Below are 21596 nucleotides of genomic sequence, written 5' to 3' on the forward strand. Positions count from 1 at the left end.
TTAGTCACAACTGACTATACAATTGGAAACCAAAAAGATGACACTACATTATAAACAATCAGTATATTTATCTCACTTACAATGACTTTCTAACACTGCAACATATGTAAATAATTTTATTTACTAAAGGAATTAAAGAGTAGAGGGAAGCTGACACATCACAGGAGCCTAGGAGCCCAGTGTCCTCTGTATCTGGTTGGCTGGGGGGTAGGTGATGTCAACCCCTGACAGGTAATTTGGTCTGAGCCTGACTCCCCGGGGCCAGCAATACCCATACTAACCCACCAACACAGGGCCGACGCTGCTGCATGTACTCGGCATCACACGCGCTGTCTCAGGCCTGCTCCAAATCCCCACAGAAGTCACTATATCGGTGTGTGCAATGAGAGGAGGACATGAAAGAACTAGTCCAAGCAACAGTGTCAAGTGTTTGTAGTTGGTCCAAAAATAGTAGGTGAAGCCGTGGAAGATGTGCCAAGTTAAAGCAATAGAGTTAAAAGGCAAAGAGTATCTGATGAATATTACACGTTATAGAACTGTGTGACTTGTTTCTCCTTCACCCAAAATGGCGCTCATATTTCCTATGGAGGATTCCCAAAGTCTCTATGAAGTCCGGCGCAGGATAGATGATGTGCTGTCAATGGCTGATAGGGGACTCCAGCTATAACCGTACCTTGGTCTGTTCCTGTCTGCCGGCCAATTACTGCCTTCTTCTCAGCGTCCAGGACTGATGCTCTCACCTTGTCTGGCTCAACTGTCCCCATATATCCCCCGTGTGCCCCAAGTGAAGGCTCGGTAAGGGCATGTCATCTGGCAGCCCGGTCAGCCACTGCAGCTTTGGCCGAGAGCAGGCTGGCGCACATTGGTTTTACTGGCTGTCGGCCATGCTAACTAAATAAGGAGACTCCTAATGACTTTCATTAATCCCCTTCACTATTTACAAATGAAAGTGGCTAACTGTGTTTTAAGGGTAATGAATTAAGCTTTACACATTTTTTAGTTTATTTTGGGTCTTTTTAGCCTTTATTTAATAGAGACACCTGGATGGGAAAGGGGGTCATAAAAGTGAATGACTTTGAGCAGAGCGACCTAAGCCTGTGATATGGGCTCTATCAGGTGCACTAAAGAGGTGTCCCCACATGTTAATTAGAATGGAATACATGCACTGTGATATTAGCACTTTGATGGAAAAGCAATATGTGACAAATGTATCTAGAAATAGCTTGTTGTCAGGAACAGATTCTGCCACATGGAGCGACAAGACCCAAAGCCAAATAAGAGTCAGAGAGGAGGTTACATTATGAAACAGCATGCCATCAAATCAACTTTACATAATGTTTAGAGCTACAAATTTGTTTTTCCTGTAGAGACACAAGATTGAAAATCATGAATGTTAAGAATACATTCCATCAATATTTTTTGTAATAGCAGTAGCAATCATTTAACAGCAAGTTTGGAAAATGTCCTGTAGAAACCTGCAAATAAAAAATGAAGTAGCTGAAATGGCAATTGAAAGTGTAGATTTTGGAAGTGTGTTTGTTTATCAGCCTGGTTTGTGGACATGTGGGACTGAGAGGCCACTAATAGAGCGGCAAGCCCGTATCAGCACAGCCTCATCTCACAGCGGGCCCATCTATCCCCCCATGTGCTCTGGATGTGAAAACATGTCAACATACTGCTTGGCCCGGTCAGAGCTTCCATGGCCTCTCCGGACTCACTAACTGCCTAGTTTATGTCTATCTGTCTGATACTTAGATAAATTTGGCCTGGCCTAGGTCTAGGGCCTGGATGTCCACTGCCCAATTATTTTCCCCAAGCCAAGACCCCTGAACTCTCTTCATCCTGGACCGACATGTGGATCCCTGGTGAGCCATGGTCGTGTCACTAAAGGTTGGCCCAGTCACGCCTCTGTCAATTGGGAATGCGATGCCTGCCTGCACACAGCTCAAGGGGCATGCTTAAGAAGACCTCAGCTACATCCACATTAAGTTGCATACTTGTATACATGCTTTACTGTACAAACAAATATTTCAACACATTTTTAGATATCATACAGACATTACATTTAGTGACGGGTCAGAGGTTATCTAAAAAGAGATTGTGCCATTATTGTGTCTCATTTAGAGAAATATAAATATATAAACCTCTTTTTGTTCAGCCACAACACATCACTATGTGTATATTCCACTTCCTCTCATACTCTTGTAGAATATCTGTACTTTATTAAATAGGAGAATTAATATATTAATAATTAGAAAAAAAAGAAGACCATACACAGGGCCGGGTACTCTTACATTTTTTCGTGTGCCAGTACTTGAATGTCTGTTTTTCCGTGCCAGTACCTTTTCTTGTATTATATAACCAGCCTAAAGACGATATAGTTGATTGTAATAAATTTAACAAAAACAAAAAAAGACAGTGTTTTTATTTTGCAAAGATACGTATGGGGGCATATTGTGAGATTGGTAAACTACGTTGTTTTCAGGCTGCCTGTCAGGACTGCTAGTTATTTCTTCCAGACCAAGACCCTCCAGAGAAGGAACGATGGAGTGGTGGTCCTAGGCAGGGTCAGGGTCTTTGCACAATGTGGAAACAGAATATAATAAACACATACTCCCATATCTCACAGTGTGCCTATAGAAATGTTTTTTTCTTTTCTTTTTTTCTTACCTCAATATGCATTTTAAAGTGTATCAGCCATTGCATACACCCTTTTTCCATCAGCCTATTTGCAATATTACCTCCTCCTATAGCTCATTCATAAATAAATCATGTGTTGAGCTGAGGCACAGTTTAATTATTTTTAGACTTGGGGGTAAAGAGACAAAATAATTTTTGACTCAGCTAAAATGTAACCCAGCAGTTTTCCATTACATTAATGACTGAATAGGGATTTCTACTTAACTTACTTTTTCTTTTCCTTTTCTTTTCCAGTCCTCTGGCTCCTAGTGTGGACTAATGAGGATGTTTATTATGACAAAAGGTTTAAATAATACACTTTTCAGCATCTCGGTTAATCTAGGCTTGCAAGGGCTTGTTACTTTATACCTTCAAAAGATTGATAACTTAACAATATTGAAGCATGGCAGGTTGAGGAAAATATAATGTACTTATAATGTATGCATTCCTTGGCACACTTGCTGACAATTTTTGTACACATGGAATTATCCCATTAGCTTGTCATCTCAAAGACAAGACATGGCATCTCCTCATTATTCAACCTTCTCCTTTTCTTTTTCTCTGTTTTTGGTCTGACCCCCACCCCCTCCTACACCCTCCACCCTCTACTCCACACATCCTCTATCCATCCTCCAATTCCCTCAGTGGCAGGCCGGGCTGCAACAGAAAGGCTTCAAGGGAGAGAGAGCGAGAGGAAGAGAGAGAGTGGGGGAGAGAGAGAGGGAGAGAAAGAGAGAACGAGGTAGAAAGACTCGGGGAATGATGCTGGCACCAGCGCACATTGTTTTCACTCTTTGCCATGTTTCCTATTTTCGCTTTCTTCACCCCACACCATTCTCCTCCCTCCTCTACTTCCTCGCAGCGCTCTCTCTCTCTCTTTCTCCCTGTCTGCCTTTTTAGTGTGCGGCGCTCCAGGCAGATCAAAATTCAACTCAGTGATGTGTGACTAACGTTAGGACACACAATACGCTGCCACAAACTCTTTGATCATAATTCCATTTAACAGTGAAAATGTATGCAGCAAATAAAGAATAGGAAAGAAAGATGGGGGAGGAGGGGAAGAGGCAAAAAATAGGAAGATGATTGTTACTTTGGCTTCACGCCCCATCAGACTTGACACACTGGTAAATGTCAAAAATGATGGACACATAAACGGTTGTTACTAAAAATCCAAGTCTGTGTAATTCTGTCCTTTTTTACCTTAATGCAATTAGAGAATTACATTTACTTGTAGAAGCAGCATTTTTTTTACTTTCTTTAAAGCTTTTGACTTTATTTTAATTTTAGTAAACCTGTGCAATACTATGAGTATTGATTATTTATTACAAAACAATATACTTTTTTTGTGTGTGTGTGTTTACCATTAATAAATAGGACACTAACAACTCACTGTTGACTCCTCTGCATTTGATACTGATTTCCTTCCTATTCTGACAACTGGACCATCATTACCATCTCTTCAACAGACAACCAAACAAGATGTTCCTCAAGGATTGGTTAACAGACCACACCTCTTTAGCAAAAAACACATTCTTTTACTTGGACAATTGATACACAGATATGGACATGATGATGACACTTATATATATGTTTCCATCAAGCTGTCTGTCCAACCCATACCTCATTCCCTTTCCATTTGCCTCTATGACCTCAAGACCTGGCTTTCATCCAACTCTCAGATTCAGCTGTGACAAAATAGCGCTCATATCACCAGCCTGTCACCATCAGTTCTGTGTCACCTTGGACTTGAACCTGTCACTTGAACGACACATCAAATCAGTATTCATATCATACAGTGGCTCTGTCTTAAACTCAAATTATATTTTTGTCTTTTGTCACCGGTAAATTATACAAAATACATAAAAAAACACAAGTACTACTAAACCTTATTCTGTAAATAAAAGTACATAAATAGCTGCAAAACTTTGGTGATCCTGATGATCTTTTACCGTATAGTGTGCATGTAACCTGTTTTTATTGTTGGCAGTACCATGGAGTGTGGAGGTGGCACTCACTACATAAACATGTATTTACAATGTGCTTCCTTGACAAGGAGGAGTAAAGGTTACATCACCCAAGTGTTACCTTGTGTGCGCGTGTGGGCAGGTGTGTGCACGTGGATGCTGACAGCAGCTCTCCCAGCAGGTGGCCCCTTCTGCGCATCTGAATATCCAAAAAGCTGATGGTTCTGTCACTGATCACAACCAGCCAAGTGTGAGAAAAGGACGGAAAAACACCCTGCAAAACAACAAACATTAGCTTCACAACTGAACCGTTTTCAAAGACTTTTTCAAAAACCAAGAAATCATCACGCTGTTTGGTGGCACAGCACCCAGGTAAATAATTCATTTATTATTGTGCTTATATGCAGTAACTTATAAATATACAGTAGTGTACAGTTGGGCCTCCTGCTGTGAGAAGAATGAGGGGCTGTACACAGCTTGGCAGGATCTTGTGCCTGTGCATATGGTGCCGTACCGAGGTGTGTCTTTGAGGGACAGATTGAGGAGGCTACTGGAAGATGAATGAGAAGAAGTGCACTTTTGAAGCTACTGCTATTACAGAGGTACTTGGCGTTACTTAAATCATGGGATACACATATTTACTCGTAAATATGTATGTTGACATATCAGAATGCAATCAGAATTGCATGTGATCCTCTCTGCTGTTGAACGTAATTCTATATTGATTTTTCACAAATTTATTCCTCCAATAAAATTATACCAACTGATTTTACGGTTTTCAATATTCTCCAAGATATAAATTCATACTTAAATGCATGTTATGCATTTATTTATTCCATTATAAAAATGGAAAACAAGGCCAATGTCCAAGTCAAAGGTTAGAAAGCTTCACAGCTCTCCTCCTACATGGTATAAAGCACAAATGACAGAGGTTATGTGCAGCATTATTCCCAGTGGAAAGACGTCTGTCATTAAATGCTCAGAGACCAGGACAGAAAGAATATTCCAGCCTTCCCTTTTAATAAAATGTGTATCAGTGGTATTTATGCATAAACTGACCCCAGTAGTGTTTGTAAGCAAGTTGGCACCATTTGTAAGGATGCTTTCAGCTGGCCCGAGATACTCTTTGACAATACAGCTAATCAAAATTATTTCTTAGAATAAGGAAATAGAATTTTTAAAAAATAACATTGCATAAATTGAGTTGGAAAAAAGCATTTCTTTGGAAATGAGTGTACAACTTATATGACATCATCACTAGAAAGTTCTATGCTGATAGCAAATGGAAAGCAGATGAAATATAACACCCACAATGAATGGGCAATATGGTAATATGCTTCTGTAAAGTCACAATGTGTAGAAATAATTTATTTATTTTTTCTGTATGAGTGTGAAAAGTTAGCATTTCTAGACTAGTGCTGACCCAGCACTAGCTAAACCTTGAGAGTTCAGATTGCTGACTCTACAAGCAACACATAACTGCTGTTGTTTACATATCTGCATAGTCGATTAGGTGCTTGCATATTGCTAACCATTTATATGTAGTGCATGCGTAAACTCACCTCTAATAGGTTAATTCAATTACACTGGTTAATCTGTGTATACCTTTACAGGGTCTACGAATGGTAAAAGCTCTTTTAAAACCTAAGGATGGCTAGGTTATATGGCCTTGGGCATATGCTACTTATTGGAGCACAAATTAGTCGCACAGTGAGGCAAATTAAGTCTGAAATGACCATGCATATTCAAATTAGAACTGCATTTAAGCTTACATGTTCACATACAAGCACCACTCTAAAGATAGCTGGGGGATGTCTTCATTTAGTGCATTAACTTACGGGTATAGAGTGAAGCCCACTGTATAGTAATTATGTTAAAATAGTGTCATGAACATACAACCATGCAATAATTTTCTGACATGAATTTGTGTGATATTAAGCAATCTAAGACTATAAGCCTACAGAATATTTTAATGTAAATAATTAACTTTTATAACATTAAATTGACTAAATAACTGTACAGCTATATGGTACAATTCTTTGTCTTTGTTTAATAGGGTGCCTCAACCTAAAATATGTTCACCTTTTTTCAGTGACAGATAGCATGGGGCTAAACATAATAAAGGCCTTATTCAAAACAAAAAGAAGTTGACAGCAGTCTGTCCAAGTGTCTTCCTGGCCTGTCTGGACTTAGTCTAAGCACATGGCCATCAGGGGAACTCAAGACTTTATATGGCCCACAGGTCCAATTGACAGTGAATATGTTTCCCTGATCTCTCATCAGTTTATTCTGCTATGTCCTTGAACAGCCAAATGTGTTACAATTACAAATTATCCTTTAAAAAGTACATGGACAATCTTATACTGCATTCAATTCATCTTTATTACAGACTATTACAGACTCATTGTCCTTTCTCTAGAATACTGCAATACTGTTCCAACGTCTCTATGGTTTCATGGTTTGTAAATGCTCTGTTGATAGATCCATAAGTAATTACTAATTCTGGGTCAATTAGATGAGTTGAGTGAGTTGACAAACTGCAATTTATGTTTTTTACCTGACAATGACAATCCGTGTATCATTCATTAGTTTTTCAAAATAAAACCAAAAATAAGAAAACAAAAAAACAAAAAAAATTTCTTCAATATTTGTCTCCAAAACCAAAATGAAAAAAAGAATGATAATGATTTGTTTTTTCAGTTTTCAATTTTGTGTTTAAATGAGTAATGGAAAAAACGGATAACTTCAGTTTCCTGTTTCCTGCGACTCAGGACTGAACCAGGACTGAACTCCAGGACTGAGCCAGGATTAACCAGTTTCAGTCCCGGTCTCAGTCCCGGTCTCAGCCCTGATCACCCAACAGCCTGCGCAGACGCACCTCCGGGCCCATCCCAACACGCAGTCCGGGTTCAGTTCTGGTTTGGTCCTGGTGTAGTCCTGTTTTAGTCCTGGCATTAATCCTGGGATCAGTCCTGGTTCAGTCCCGGTTCAGTCCAGCATCTCAGTTTAAGTCACGGAAATGGGAAACGACTGTTATCGTTTTTTTCCATTATTCATTTAAACACAAAATCGAAAAATCAAAAAAAAAAATCGTCTGTTTTTTCATTTGGGTTTTGGAGACAAATAATGACAAATGTTTTTTTCACTTTCTTATTTTTGGTTTTATTTTGAATAATGAATGAGCAAATGATACACTGATTAATGACAAATAAATTATATTCAATGTTTCTGTGCCATTTACTTATATTATATTATAATACATTGAATTTATATGTAATTATTTTACAGCTCTTTGCAAGTTGTCGCTCAGTCACTCACCAAGTGATGAGTGGACCTTAGCTAGCCCCATCTGTGCTCTTGTCCTGACCCAGGGACCTCTCCTGACCCCTGCTGCCCTCATCTGTCTGAATGAACCATGCGTATACCACTGCTTATATGGTTATATTCAACTTCATTCAGCTGCCCTGGACACTTCTATTGTATAAGGGCTCTGGAGTTAATCCTGTTTTCTGTAGCTCACCCTGAGGTTACTCCTTTTCACTACAGCATTTTTTTATTGGTTGAAGAATCTATGAGAAGACATTGTGTGTCTTTCTGGAACTATTGTTTCTGATAAACTAAAGGCTATATATATATCAATATGAAATGCTAATTCAATAGATATCCAATATTTCTCTTGCTATTGTAGACAATAACAAATACATGCCAATATCAATATCAGTATTTTAAAACCCCAAACAAGGCATACATATTGAAGTTGCAGTTAAGTTTAAAAATTAACTTCCTCCTTTAGTAAAAGTTAGACCAAAATGTATTTATCGGGGATATGATACAATTTATTTTATAATGACATGTACAGCTACCTAGCTTCCCATTATAAACAGAAAAAAAAAATCAAAAATGTTTGCCCTGGCCACTATAAAACCATCACTAATATATTAACAACAATATTCCCCAGTCCCTGTATAAAATTTGAAAAATAGCTGATATACTTTTTACCATACATTTCACCCTCCCCATAGTCTCTTTACGCTCACACCGGGTTGTGATTAAACTGCTGTTGGAGTGGCTCGAGGTAAGAATGGTCATGTGTGCATACATTACAGATCTGTGCATGTGTGTCAGCCTTAGGCCCAACAGCAGCCGCCCACAGCACTTCCTGATTCCCCACATCTCACATCCTCCTCTGTCTTCTCCACACTCTCTTCCTTCCTGTCACTTCTCCTTCTCGCTGCATTTTCAGTTGCAATTTACAACTGTGTTTGTTGTAATAGTAATTATTATTCACAATATTATGGTAAACAGCACATAATGATGCCCCCATTGTTGATTCTAATGTTTAATTAGAAACAGAAGATAACTCAAATCTTTTAGTCTGAAGATCAGAGTGGTTTGCCACAAGCACTTCTTTAAATGCTGGCTATGCAAATTATTTGTTTACCCAGATTGTTGACAGAACACTGGAGTTCATTACCTCAGTTCTCATTGGCTTAATGTAGTATTTGAAATGTAAAGGGTAAATCCCACTGACTACAAAGTTCAGTAAATGGCTGATACGCATAAAAAGACAACTACTCACTCACGTATTCATTCATCTCATTCATTGACCAATCACATTTTCCTTTTTCAAGGAACTACTTTAACCCTCTTTGGACTTTTGAAAATATTCGTGACAGTCAACAAACAATCAATCACACAAAATTGTTTTTTTTGACTGTGTTAATATTGAACTGTTTATTTCTGTGTCAGTGACTTTCTTTTCGGTAACATTATGTGTCCCTCACACTGCCACCTCTCCTCCCTCTCTTCCTCTCCTCTCTCTCTCTCCCCAGCGTCTCTGTGTCTTTTCCAGTGTGCCGTTCTGTGCCAGGTCGTGGTGGCTGGTGGTTCCCTCTCTCCAGATGGCCCACTCTGATCATTTATTGATGACACGAGAACAGAGGATGGTCTTCCCAGCTGCTGCAGCCTGGCACCGTGCTCATTATGCACATGCACACACAACAAAGTCCACAGACACAATGACTCACACAACCAGAGTTACATGTGCGGACAAGTGGAGTTTTCTTTGCTTTTCTTTGTTTTTTGCCTTGTCATACATCTAGCTGCTCATCTGCCGTCACACGAGGTGCTGTGCTGCATTTCTGCGCCCTGCAACGCTCCTTCCTGCCTCCAGCGCTCCCTCATTCACCTCCTGCTGTGGTGTTACTGACTCCGTTGCACAGGAACAGACAGACGGAGAGGCCGGGGAGAGGAGAGGGGGAGAGGGGGAGTGATGTGAGAGTAATGGCTTTCAGACGCTCCAACCGCTGAATGTGCCGCGGATCACATGTAGGACAGGGAAAATTATAGGGAAAATAAACTCGACATTAAAGGGAAACATGAAAGGGATAGAGAAGAAATTAGTTAAAACTACTGTAAGTGTGTGAAGGCAGCTGGAGTACGAACATCTGGACATAGGTATGGGAGTCTGTACAAAGTGGGCTTCTCTGGCCAATGGTGTTCATGATCATTCACTGACGATGTGTAAAAAAAACATATTAACAAAATATATACAGTACAAATAACTTTGGTTTAAACATAAAAATCAGTTTGACTAAACTATTGAAGTTACTAAATACATTTCTGTCCAACACAAGTTAGCTATACAGCTATTTACAATAACCCATGTACTTGTACATGTACTATTTGGCTATTTCTGACCACTATCAATCACTAACAATAATGTAATAAATATAATAAAATAAGTTTGTGAAGTGTATACAATCTTAACAACAGAGAGTTGGGAGGTTAGGCATGCATGTATAGAAAAAGTGTATTCAAAGTTCTGAATTAAGTCTGTCACTGGACCTTGTGCTGTCCAGACTCAGTGCCAGAGAGGCTCCTCCATAATCCTGTTGAGAATCCAAACTCAGTGACACCATATCCTTAAAGAAACAGTTCCAACGCTGTGGGAAGGTGAGAAGTATTTTATGTATGTCCAGGTTTTGTTACACAAACTCCAACATAAACACATGTGTCCTTCCTTTGACTGTGTCAGAAATAGCCTGAACTGAGCTGGCTGCGACTTTGAAGTTACACTTGGGAGACTGCTGTGATATACAGCTGGCTTTGGCGAGAGCACCCCTAGAGATTCATGAAAACACACACATCTGAATATATTCCTCCATACATCACACACACAGACACGCAACGGCAACCTCTCCATTACCCCTGAGGTGCTGTTAATGCTAACACACATCGTTACACACCACAAGGGTCAGCCCATCTCCGGAGCCCAACACGAACATGCAGACAAGGCCTTTCTGCTTTGGTAGAAAAGAACAGAGAAATCACAAGAGAAACACTTCTAAGTGTAAAAATAACTAACTTCTGCTTATACAGGCCGTATTTCGACATAAGAATGATCAAGTCTTAAGCAGAATATTATATCAGCTCAATATATCAAATTGAAAAAATGCAGTATATCATCCACATAGTAAAAGTACACAGTAAAATTATATTGCATTGTTTGTTTTGATTGAGTGATGACAAATGTGCTGTAAATATGCTGTTATCTGCTGAGGCGTATTCACCAAGAGCATGCAAATGCCTCTAGGTGGCAGCGTACTCATTTGTGAAGCGCTCTGAGTGTGGTTACATCACAGTCTGTATCAGTAAACAGGGAGAGGTGCTTTATGTGTTTTAATACTGTCCACATGTGAATTCCTAATGCAATTATACTACTATAGGAAAACAGGTTAGAACTATATTTCTTTATGAAAAAATACAGTGCACTCAATATTACGAGATTTACACAAGATCTATAATTAATATATATAACTATAGACTCTCACTAAATTTAATAAAAATATAGCCCATAAGTACAAATTAAAAAGACACAGAAAGAAAAACCAAAACAATGAACAAAAGTACATACAGATTAATGCTACTTCACTGTGTGTCTTTTATATATTTCTACTTTTGACCGATAGTGATAGTTGAAACAGGATTAATGTGCATCTACTGGTCGGTATGAATTCTATTAGGAATAACACCTAATGTCTAATAACCAATAAAATGAAAAAGGGATTCAAAATATACAATATTATTCCCCACGTTTGAGTAACTTTATTTGCAGCTGCAGTTGGCTACTTGGCTTGAAGAATATGACTGATTCTCTGTATTGTGTTTGCTGTTTGGATTCTAACTTGCATATAAGAGAGCTGATCAGAAACAAAGATATCACAAATCCAGAAAAAACAAGTAACTTCATGTGTTTTCATTCTGCTCAAATCTCTTACATCCCCACCTAATTAAAATCGATCTTAAAGGTGCATTGTGTAACTTTTTTGGTGTAGGGTTTCTATGGATATGTCATTGCTCTGGCTGGAATGTTCCACAGTATGGCACTAAGCACCTTTACCTTACATTTATTCAATTACAAGTAGTTTTACAGCTCAAAAACACCTAGAAAAACAGGTATTCTGACTGTGAGGGGGTTTCCTCTCCACAGATCTGGCCTGTATCTTGATCTGGTTTGGTCTCCATGAAGACAGAAAGGATTAATGCCATACTGTGAAACATTCCAGACAAAGTAGGAGAAAAGCATTTGACGGACCCTCCACCATAAAAGTTACACAATGCACCTTTAAATGTATGAGATTTGAAGTGAACATTTCTAAAACTCCATGTACTTCTGCTTTTGTGCATAATCGGTAAATGGGTGCACTGCAAAGTTCAAACAACTCCACAAAACTAAGCCAGAGTTGTGCTGCTGAGCTCAGGAAACATCTGCAGGGCTGGGGAAGAGGTTACCAAGGCTGAGGACAGGCTGACAGCTCCAGTCCATCCATGTTTTGTGTGTGTACGTGCGCTTGTGTATGCGTGTGCGCGTATGTGTGTGTGTGGGTGAGAGAACGAAAGCAGGTTGACAGGCACCGAGTCCTGCTGCGGTTTAATCCCTGCTGGGGTCATTGGGGGTCATACGCTGGGGCACACATGTAAGACAGGCTTTGTCTTTGTCAGTATGCATGCACTCACAGTCATGCATAGGTATGTTCTTGAGCCCAGTAAAAAGCAGGAGCAAGGCGGGCAGCACAGAGGCCCTACTGTATGTCCGAAGCCAACTGTACATTCCTGAGGCTCCCACCGGACACAGAGCTGCTGCCGACCACCACATCTGGAGCTCTCAGCAGCCTTCAAACTCCGCCATGTGGTCAGAGCTGTTACTTTTGGAGGATCTTGGATGAACTCGCCAAAGCCATACAAGGTGAGATCATGCATATGTTAACTTGAAACTTTTCTTCATAAACTGTTCGTGAATTGTATTATTTAGCAGTGGACATCTGTCAGTTCACTTTGAGTCCCATTAGGCTTGATCAAATAAGTGGAGCTCTTATTGATGCCTTTAGCAAATGTTCTTTTGTATAGTCTAGTTTTATAATTTATTAGGGCCACTTAAAATGGCAGCTTGAATAGGGCTTTGATTAAAAATGTGGTTTGATACATAACCTTACTTATAATGTTGCTGAAGTTAAATACTTCAGTCCTGTGTTAAAAAGTGTATATTTAAGTATCGGAAAGATGAAAAAGACTTAAGCATACAAGAATTGCTCTTTTGAGAATAGAACCTTTACTTGTTACACAATAAAGAAATTTCAGTTTTGCAAAAAAGTAAAAGATCATCATAGGAATAAAAATACGCAGTAAAAAATCTAAATAAAATAAATCTAGAGTAAAACGGAGATGACAATATTTGCAATACAACTATACTACAAAACAATTATGTACAAGTGGCTATGTTGAAGCTATTTACAGTCTTTTCTGTATACCTGTGTCCTTGTCAAAGAAGATACAACCGCTAAATATACTGTGACAATATGTTGTTTTCCACATCTATTATGAATTAGTGATACAGGCTGCTCTAAAATATCTTTGAACACCACAATTACCACAGGAAAACGGTCTTGTAACACTTTTTCCCCAGCCAAGCGTATCTTCCATGCTACTGCTAATGATAAAACAGTTACATTGCCTTTATTATGTGTTAGTGGATTTACGTTGTCTGCAGTTCTGATGTGCTTCAATTAAATCAACACAGTTCTCTCTCCAGTCAGCCTCAATGTATAGTTATTATGTTATATTGGCCCTTTTATGCTTCCACCAACACATACAAAACACTTTATAAAGGTATATGCTTAAGTTTAGTGCTCTCTACGTTCAGCTGTGACTACTTAGAGACAATAAAGCAGCGGGGGCTTAATGATTCGGAGGAAAAAAGAGGAGAACACGAGGTAAAGTGGTCTTAACTTCTTTGGGAAAGGCTGCAATCAAGAGCACATTTTCCAAGACTTCATTAGAAATGGTTTTCACAAAAGGCCTATTATATAGCACACAACCCTGATTAGCGCCAATACGAACTGAATATAATTTGCATGCAAAGTAAAAATTGGTATGTTTAAGTGTAGGAGGGGTAGGGTATAATATTTTAAGGAAATTCTTACTAGAGAGGAGGAAAAACAAACTGGGATACATGACCTAGATTTCACTTCAGTTCAAATAACAGGCATAGTGACGGATTTCACTGTTATTTTGAATGACTAATACTTCAGGATAATTGTTAATGGTCCTATATTACACAAAATTAACTCTTTTTAAGATGTTGAAATGTTCGTACCTCATCAAAAACCTACCTACTGTTCTGTTTTGTTCTATTTACACGTTTGATTAATGCTTTATTATTAGTCTGTATATATCTCCAATGCTCTGTTCCACATTGTTAACAGCTCTTTTTACCTTTAGTTCAGCAGACACTGGGCATTCCAGGGCTGAATTTATTCATAAGATTCTAATGAAGGTGTATGGAGTTTAAAAACACAGTGGAGCACTTCCTATATTACCACATGGCATTACGAGATGGAACAGTGTTTTCAGTTTAAGAGAAGAACTCAGCCTAAATATGCAGGGTTTGTGAAACATTTGTGTTTTGGTACAGCTTAATGTTTCTTCAGGCAGCCCCCCAATGGGACCTGATGACTGACATAAAACCTGATGTTGTTATGCTATGTTCAGACTTAAGATAAAAAGCTACCGTTAGTCTCCTATCACCATCTTCATCAATAATCAGCTCCTCTTCATTTTCTTGTTTTATAACAGTTAATATGGAACAGGAATGTGGGTTAAGTTGTAAATCTTACCGTTACTATTGCAACTCACTGAGACTGTAATTTAAACAAATACAACTTGATTTGTTATTTATTTGACATCTGTTTTAGAGAATGTATCCCTGACAGCACATTTAGTCATTTTCTACTAAATGTACAAATAAAATGATTTAGATGACTAAAGAAATTCTCGTTTGGGTAAAGACATGTGTTATATAAAAGTTAAAGGAAGAAGGGGCATGGTGCTGGCAAAAGTTCTCAAATGTATTAAGTTAGTCAGTTTCTCTGACAATGTATCTGACCCTGCACTTACAAGATAACAGGAGTTCATGAATTTACAACTGTGCAAGTAAAAAGTACCAGTAAACAGTGTATTTTCCTGTAAAAAGGCAAATTAAACTCATTCACTCCCAAATCTCAACCAGCCTCACTTCATCCCTTCATTTCACATTTTGGTTGACTAAAATACACCATCAACTAATTAATAAACAAAAAAATTTAAGACATATAGCCCTAAGAATCATGTACATAAAAAAGTAAAGTTATATAATTTATGTTCAGAGAATGACTGACAAACAACATTTGCTTTTGTGCATCTGTTGCGTTACATACCTCAGAAACAAGAGAGCAGACCTTGATTTTCCACACTAAACAGCTGTACAGTAAAGCATGTCCCCCTGCCCTGACCATGTGAGCGCCTGCCATACCCATACCAGTCAAAGGGTGGTGCTGTTCCCTGCAGGATGGGCCTCGAACAGCTCACACATTGACCTACTGTGAGGTCTCTTTGCTCTCCACTTTGCTAATATGATTTTAAGCTGCAGATCAGTGGGGAGACAGGTGGCCCACTGCCTTCTCATGCCTTACATATCGCACTCAGTTATCGCACACATTTCCATACATTTGTTTACTGTCATGGTTTAGAATAGCACACAGACCTTAAACCAGCTTTGAGAGGTGATGGTATGCTTTTCAGTCAGTTGTTTTTGACATGTATTGTAACAACAACAACTGTGATGTCTGTAAGGGATTAACATTTGAATTATGCTCATCTTAAGTCTTCAAGAAGTGCTGAAAGACGTGCTAAACAACTATTCATTCACACCCCTGCTGTACCTTACTGACCAAGCAGACTGTAAACAAGACATGGGGTTATTTATGAGTGTTTTGACCATTATATGAACAATAAAAAAGCATTCAGAGATTGATGGAGGTCATGTGTTTGTAAAGAGTTCAAGCAAGGTACACACAAATACGTAGGCGGTACAGAGGGGGAAAACACATTTGAATCTAGTTTTCTATTAGTTATTAACTGGAATTAATAGCTTTTATTTGAATGAAACTTGTGAAATATCAGTTGCTATGTGTAAAGGCATCTGGTGGTAATCTAATACCAAAAAAGTGGATTATATATCTTTATATAAAAAAAGGAAGCTTAGCAGTGAAAATTGGTATGGTACATGTCTTGTGAATAGAAAATGGTTTCATGAAATGTGTGATTCATTGTGTTGGAATTTGTTTTAAATTTGTTTTATATGTGTAAATGTAACTTTTCGCAATTTCATTTTCAATTATCAAGTTCTTGTCTTTTAATATTCTGACTTAACTCTGAAGGTCTAATGTGTGAAAAAAAAATTCCCAATACATGCAAATCGAAAAAGTGGTATGTTTATTCATAATTGGCTGCTTTCTGTGTTTGAGCGGGTAAACATCTTTCATCAAACTTCTTTGAGCGCAACAGTCTTTGAAGGACATTTCTTTTAGGTACATCTGTCTTCAAAGACGCTGCATTTTCCCCACCGTTCTCCACTTTGGCTCCGTGTATCTCTTTAATGCTAATCCTAAACATGTGTAGTAGCAGAACAAACTCCACAAACTTCACACTCTTCAAACGGCCTGTGTTATGTATGTTCTAATGTGTTTTCCTGTTTATAGAGTGTCAAGAACCAATCACAGAAACTATACAAGTTTATTTTAGTCTCTGAGCACTGTCTGTGTCCTGAAGCAACACTTCACTATGAGTAAAAAACTGAGGCAGAGATACCAGGTGCCAAAAAATATAAAGTAGTTATGAAACTGATCATGAAGTTAACAGGAAAGCTCAGATGAAATGCTGTAACCAGAGGTGGATAATAAAAAAAATGATTATAATGCAATATTGTGAAAGTACTTTATAGTATAGTAGAGTAGTTTACAGTATAGAATAGGTAATCACAGGGTCCTTCACAATTCAATACAATACACATCTCATAAAACAATATTGATATGGCGATACATGTGATCATTGGTATGTCACACATGATACTTTGTGATATACTGCAGTTTTTTCCAAATTTTGTATCGCCATATATTGATATTTTCATATTTCAATATTTTTGCACACCCCCAGTATACCAACAGCAGAAAGTCCCTTGATGTGTGGAATTCAAGAGGTCCAGACATTAAACCCAACACTAATACTCAGGTTTTTGGCCTTAGTGCCCCAAAGCAGAGCAAATATCTCTATGAAGAAGATAAAAAACAGCATTACTAAAACAAACAGCCATGTCTTCTGTTTTTCCAGTGTTGTACACTTTCTGTATCGCTTTGGTGCTAAAGCCTAAATATGTGAAGTAACAGACTAAACTCCATAACTCCATAAACTCCTCAAAGCCTGGTGTTGCATTTTGTGCTTTTCCCTGTTTATATGGACTCAAGGCTCAATCATGTTGTTCCTATAAGCCCGAGTAAAGTACACAATTTCTCCACTAGTCTCCCAGAACTGTGTGTGTTCATGGGAGAATCTTTACGTTTGTCCTCAACACAGCCCAGTTTGAAGCAGAAATCCTACAAAGAAGTTAAAAATCTGGCTGGGCTCCTCTGTTCCGCTGCGGTGGGCTGCATCACACACACATCCACTGTGAGCTGTGGTGGGAACACTATCAAAGACAGAGATGCCTGCGAGGCAGAGCCGCCTAAAGCCTGAAATTGATTTACAGGGCAAGTGAGAAAGTGGAGTGCGGAAGAGAAAAAAAGAGGATTTAATTTTGCAAAGAGGAAACAAGAAGGTATACATAGACACAAATTGACAATATTCACAGCTAAAGTGCTTGTTAAACATTGTTTTTTTTATTATTATTAAGTGAAATCTTCCTTAAGGGTGCAAAAGATTTATGAATTAAACATTCCACGGTGCGATTTAGCTCATTGTTAATGTGCGTTTTAACCTTGAATTTCAAAAACCTAATTTCAAAATCTCTTAAGGATAATGCCATGAGATGATTAAACATTGATTTCTTTTTCTCCATTTGATTTGTCAGACTAGATCTCAGGCAGAGCAATAAAAAAACTCTTGCTTGGGTCCCCATGTGAGACAAATACCTTAAACCTGAGCCGGTGGATTAGCCAGCACAACATGAGTTTGTACGGCAAATTGCTGGGAGAGAGCAAGAGGCCATGGCTTGGATTGATTTAGATAGCACTTAAGAGATGTACTTTGTGTGGACATAAAACTTTTTCACAGTGTGTTTGGGGAGCAATGTTATTCCTACAAGTCGAAGCAATGGGCAGCGCAAGTGTAGTTCATCTGGAGAAATGTACCAGCCAAGTCTTGTACTGTTCTAGTTGAAGTCTGCTTGTGTGCATACAAGCTAACAATATTATTACAAGGAAAAACACAGACTGTGAGGCAATATTGGCTACAGACATTGACCACAGCAGACCCAGCTCCAGGCTGCCTGCTTCCACAAACTGTATTTAGTTTGCAGACTGCTAACTATATCACTGGGCATTTTTCTTCTCAACTCCACACGCTAAAAATGTCAAAAGTGAAAATTGCACCCACAAAATTGTCTTTAAGTGATAGTGTGCACAGGCTTGTAAGTAGATGGAAGGTCAACATGTTTTAGTGCTCATCTATAAATACATTGCATACTATTTACTAACACATAATGGTCACTGCTGCTCTTAATAGGAGTTTTGACTATTTTCTATTGTAGTGTTAAATGTTTTGAGGCATTGTAGACAACACAGAGACCATTTGTGTTAGATGTTTTGAATAGAAAAACTAAAAAGACTCTGAAGGGTCTGAAGGTTTGCACATGGAAAGAGAAGGAATAGTTAATAGTGAGGTTAGCCCTGTCAGGTACAGTTCTGAGTCCACAGCATAAAAATGAAATGAACGGGGCTAATAAAAAAGAAAGGGAAAAAGGGGGGGAGATTTGAGGTTCACAAAGTTTGTATCAACAACTTAACGAAGTGCTACCGATCTGGAGTCTACCCTCCCCAGTGTGGGAACGCAAGACCATAAAATTGTGTAAACAGACCTTCTAGTGCCTTCCGACATCGAGCCCTTTCTCATCAAGAGCCATAATAAAGCACCCACACAGTGAAGGAGGAAGTCACACATTAGTGTCCAGGGTACTTTCCTTTGACTGCTTAAGCCCTATTCCAATCCTTTGATGGACGATAAGACAGGAGACAAGAATCTCACAGTTAGATTAAAAGTGCTTATGCCCAGCCCCAAACAATGCTGTTATATAGGTTTAGAGAAAGGGACACTATAAACGAATTTAGAGCAGTAGTTACTGCTTTGGAGGTTGTACCTTCTTTCCTGTTTGGGCCACAAAGTTGTGGGTTAAATCCTGCTGGCTCTCCCTATGCTTACAGCAACCTCTGGATTCCTGCTGTCCAAATACAAGTAAATTAGAGCTCCTAGCAACCTCGTGGCAGCGAATCAGCAACAACACCACTCAATATAATATTGAGCTGTTCAATTCAATATGTATATGTCACTATTCCAGTGTTTTACCTGTGCTATACTTTCCCTGAGAGACATATGGCAAGACCTATCACTTCTATATTGAAAACAGAGAAGACATACTGCAATTTAACAAAAAGTTATGTTTATTGAGAATTATAATGACAATAATAGAGAAATAATTTGTGTTTATTCCTCTGAGTCTTAAAACATCAAAATCAAAGTGACCCATAGATATGCATCAGATCATTGTATCAAAGCATCCCTAAAGGCCTGGCTGCATGTCTGTCTCTGAAGATAACCAATAATACTGAAGCCTCATACAGTAGTAACTGGCCTTCACACATCTACGACTCAAAATAAGAGTATAAACAAAATGAAGGAGAAAATAAATATCACCACAGCTGATCACAGGACTCACATGAATATGCATGTGGATTGTCCATATTTGATGTTATGCCATATTATGTGCAGAGGGTTTTACGAAATTCCTTTTAAAAGATGAAAACACTGCATCCTTGTGAGCTGGATCATGTAAATGTTGCCAAAGCACATACACAAACATTTGTTTTGCGTTTTAGTGTTATTTTAATCATATCAGAGTTCGGCAAGTCAAGCCTAAAAAAAAAAATCATAATTTTAATATGAGGGACTTAATGTTGCTTTTAAACCTTTCATTGCACAATTGGTGTAGAGCTCTTGAAAACACATTTTGGGTGTAAGTAGCGCTGCCTGATGTGGAAAGCTAATGACATCAAAATGCAGATTGGAGCTTTGGTTTGTAGCACAAAACACCTCTTACTTGCCACAACTGCAGATGCAGAGTTCACCAATACGAGCAGACTATATGCATCATTCACAGAGACATACCCGGAGTCTGCTGGCACCCACTCCACCCAAACGCCACACACACACTTTCCACAGTTAAATCAAACTGATTTGCTACCATTGTGAGGGGAAATTAGCATAACAAGGATGGGATCAAATGAGGTAGTTACAGCTTGAATCATAAATTGCAGACTGAGCGAACGTGTGGCTGCAAATGGATTGTAGTTCACATCAGTATTCATGAAAAAAGAAAAAGTAAGCTTTGGAATGACTTTTGGTATTTTTCTTGTCAATGTAATGTAAAAAGCTTGTAGCTCAATTTTAGACTTGTTCGGTGGCTTCAATCAAGGTGCAGCTTTAACCTGGACAAAAATCAAAACTGTAAATCCAAAAGTTTGCATGCCAAATGATATTAAAGAGTTCTTAGTGGGAACTATCAGCTGAAATCCAACGCAAGTCCAACAGATACTGAGCATATACTCCGAAGGTAAATAAAAGTATAATAACTATGATTAATTATTACCTCCGCCAAGGAGGTTATGTTTTTGCCGACGTTTGTTTGTTTGTTTGTTTGTCTGTTTGTTTGTTTTCTGTTAGCAACATAACTCAAAAAGTTATGGACCGATTTTGATGAAATTTTCAGGATTTGTTGGAAATGTGAAAAGGAAGAACTGATTTCATTTTGGGGGTGATCCGGAAGAAATCCTGGATTCTGGATCACTTCGAAATTTTACTTAACATTGTGGTAAATGGGGCCAAAAATTTTGTTTCTCAATATCTCGGTTAATTATTGACCAAACCCCATGAAATTTGACTCAGGGATGGACAATGGGATCCTCTTTCATATTCCAAAGGCTGATCCGGATCTGATCCAGAAGACTGATTTTATCGCAATTTATATAAAAAATGGGGGTAGTCCTTGGCGGAGGTCTGCGCTCTCTGAGTGCTTTTCTAGTTGTGAATAAAATGATTTTTGGGTACAGTTATTTTTAGCCACCATCCAAAGGCATACAGAGTTAATCTAAAACACCTTGTGATTGGGTAGAATAATTAATTGTATTTATGCCCTGGCTTTAACTGACCACTGTCTATCTCAAGCTGTAAAGTATTAAATGTAAGTATAAGCCGTCAAGTATTAAGGCTTTAGCTTTTAGAAATACATATGACCAATGAAGAATGAGTTGTTGTCACCATTTAATAGATTTTTTTGCGCTTGCAAGGTTACATTTTGATTCCACATTGTCC

The 21596-nt window shown here is 38.5% G+C and overlaps 1 protein-coding gene across 1 annotated transcript in view; it reads right to left on the reverse strand.

Moving 5' to 3' along the window:
• nrsn1 (neurensin 1) overlaps positions 1–21596 on the reverse strand; it is a 116173-nt gene that overhangs the window by 80091 nt on the left and 14486 nt on the right. Inside the window, exon 3 of the mRNA XM_020937096.2 lies at positions 4765–4917. The gene's annotated coding sequence lies outside the window, so the exon portion shown is untranslated. The remainder of the gene's footprint in view (positions 1–4764; positions 4918–21596) is intronic.

Source organism: Boleophthalmus pectinirostris, unplaced genomic scaffold (assembly GCF_026225935.1).
Source record: "Boleophthalmus pectinirostris isolate CB_2022bp ecotype Guang Dong unplaced genomic scaffold, ASM2622593v1 HiC_scaffold_6, whole genome shotgun sequence".
Classification (NCBI taxonomy): Eukaryota; Metazoa; Chordata; class Actinopteri; order Gobiiformes; family Gobiidae; genus Boleophthalmus; species Boleophthalmus pectinirostris.